Source organism: Nicotiana attenuata, chromosome 9, assembly GCF_001879085.1.
Source record: "Nicotiana attenuata strain UT chromosome 9, NIATTr2, whole genome shotgun sequence".
Lineage (NCBI taxonomy): Eukaryota > Viridiplantae > Streptophyta > Magnoliopsida > Solanales > Solanaceae > Nicotiana > Nicotiana attenuata.
Genome location: NC_031997.1, coordinates 20212481 through 20215531, shown reverse-complemented (window position 1 = coordinate 20215531; position 3051 = coordinate 20212481). Strand labels below are relative to the sequence as shown.

Genomic DNA, 3051 nt, shown 5'->3' with positions numbered 1-3051 from the left:
TAAGAGTTGAACCCATAAAATTAAAATTTTGAATCTACTCTTGAAAATAGTACTCATTGTTCTTGATATGTGGGAGAGGTTATTGAGGAAGTACAAGAGAGCCTTGTAGGGTAAATCTTGAAGTTTCTCATAATTCCATTAAGAAATTTAGTGTAGCATATTTTGTATTAATATGTTATGCCCTTACAATAAAGGATATATTTTCCAAGTTCCATCTTTCTATTTTGAGTTTATTGGCTTTTGAATTCTTGCATGCTGCATTTATACTCTATCTTATCTATAAGTGTATGTATCCACATATTTTTCCACTTGACAAAACCATACATATTTGCCGTTTCCAGTTTGAGAGAATCGAAAGAATGGCTTCCAAGTATGCTAAACTTGACATGCCTCATGCAATTTGCGTACCAGCTCCTGCCCAAGGTCACATCAATCCAATGTTAAAGTTGGCCAAAATCCTCCATTACAGAGGCTTTCATATAACATTTGTCAACACTGAATACAACCAGAGGCGTCTCCTCAAGTCTCGAGGTCCTGATTCCCTCAAAGGGTTGCCATCCTTTCGTTTCGAAACCATCCCCGACGGCCTCCCACCATCTGATGCTGATTCAACTCAAGATGTTGCTTCTCTGTGTAAATCCCTTACCACTACTTGTTTAGTTCCTTTCAAAGTGTTGCTTGCCAAGCTCAATAATACTTCTTCATCCAACGTGCCACCGGTTTCGTATATCGTTTCTGATGGTGTTATGAGCTTCACTCTAGCTGCTGCTCAAGATTTTGGCATCCCTCAAGTTTTCTTTTGGACCCCAAGTGCTTGTGGTTTATTAGGTTACATGCATTACTGCAACCTTATTGAAAAAGGATACACTCCACTTAAAGGTATACATGTTTTTAAATGGTCTGTTTCAATTGCATATGTTTTTCTTAAGTATCTGTCTCGTTACATTCTTTTTCTTGTAGATGAAAGTTACTTGACAAATGGGTATTTGGAGAAGACTTTGGATTGGATACTAGGCATGAAGGACATACGTCTGAGGGATCTTCCAGGTTTTATTAGAACTACAAATCCAGATGATTATATGATTAAATTTCTACTCCAAGAAACAGAGAGATCCAAAAATGCTTCAGCTATAGTTGTCAATACATTTGAGCCATTAGAGAAGGAAGTTCTTGAATCACTTCAAACACTTCTTCCTCCGATGTATGCCATTGGACCATTGCATTTGCTTGAGAAACATGTTGATGACAAGAATTTGGAGGAGTTAGAATTAAATCTTTGGAAAGAAGATCAAAAGTGTGTAGAATGGCTAGATTCTATGGAACCAAATTCTGTCGTTTATGTTAATTTTGGAAGCATTGCTGTTATGACTAAGAACCAACTTATTGAATTCGCTTGGGGACTTGCCAATATAGCCAGATGGAATTTTTATGGATCATAAGGCCTGATATTGTATCAGGGGAACAAGCAATTCTTTCATCCGAATTCTTGGAAGGAACTAAAAACAGAGGGATGTTAGCAAGTTGGTATCCACAAGAACAAGTACTTAGTCACTCTGCAATTGGAAGTTTCTTGACTCATAGTGGATGGAATTCGACCCTTGAAAGTATTAGTTGTGGGGTGCCAATGATTTGTTGGCCGTTCTTTGCGGAGCAGCCGACTAACTGTTGGTTTTGTTGCACCAAATTAGGCATCGGAATGGAGATCGACAATAATGTGAAGAGGGATGAAGTTGAAAGCGTTGTAAGAGAGTTGATGGTCGGAGAGAAAGGCAAAGAGATGAAGAAAAAATCATTGGAATGGAAGAAATTAGCTGAAGAAGCTGCTCAAAAACCAACAGGATCGTCTACTGTGAACATAGATAAACTTATCAACGAAATTCTCCTCAAACATTAGGCTTAATTATCAATAGGTTATTATTTTTATCTTTTCCTGTGTTGAAATCTCGTCATATCTTTTAATCCTTGTATCCCATCTTTCCAAGTATTGCAACTTGTGATGTAATAATGATAAATAAAAATATCCTTTTCTACCTCAAGGTCTCTCTTGGTCCCCCCAAGATTTTATGCCGCCCAAATTTTCCCACGTGATATAAATAGAGTCCCATAATTACCTCTAAATTTGCTATTGGCATTTGACGGTGAGATATGCAAGAGAGAAAAAAATTATATTTATCGAGGATTATTAAAAGGGCAATAAGTAAGATATTTTGTCAATTGTAAGCTAATAAAAGATCACCCGACATTCTAACAATACTCATCAAATAACAAGTAATGCAATAACTATAAGGAAAGAACAAAAAGAGAAAATAAAATTATAAAAATATAAAAGGATAAAACTTAGCTCATTTGAACTTGAGATGAAAAATAAAGTGGTAGTAAGAATTTTGTTTAAATCAACATGATAATATGCTCAAACAAGATAAATTACGATCTGACACGTTTAGTATTCCTTAATATTAACCGCAAAACAAAAGTAAATCTTGTGAACTCTAGTTAGTTATGTTAGTTATTGTAGTTAGTGTGTTAGTTAGTTGGTTAGTCGGTTAATGCCAGCTCATGTCCAGCTCATAAGTTAATGATTAGTTTTAGTTAGGCTTGTATAAATACTGCCCTGTAACTTCAGAGAAGAAGTAGAGAATTATTTTGCAATGCCTGCTTCCTCTTCATTTCTGTGCTCTAGAAGTTTCTGCCATTAGAGCAGTGCAGAGCTACTATGAAACTGCTCAGTGTGAGAGCAGATTTTAGCAGTAAATGCAAGTACTAATATCTAATGGTTGGATTGTTATAGATACAGAAAAAGAAAATAAGTTAATCTACTATGAAATTTGAGAAATAATTGTATGTCCTACTTCTTAATTAATATCTAATGATTATCTAATATTTTTATCAGAAAGGTTTGAATGTTTAAGATAATTTGCACCCAATCTAATTAACTCAATTGTTAATTTGACATGGTTTGTTTTTCCGCAACTAATACTATTAATAATAAATAAAAATATCTTTTGCTATCTCAAGGTCTCTCTTGGTCCCCACAAGATTTTATGCCACACA

At 35.0% G+C, this 3051-nt stretch overlaps 1 pseudogene; it reads left to right on the top strand.

Moving 5' to 3' along the window:
* Positions 241–2036, top strand: LOC109232135 (annotated as a pseudogene).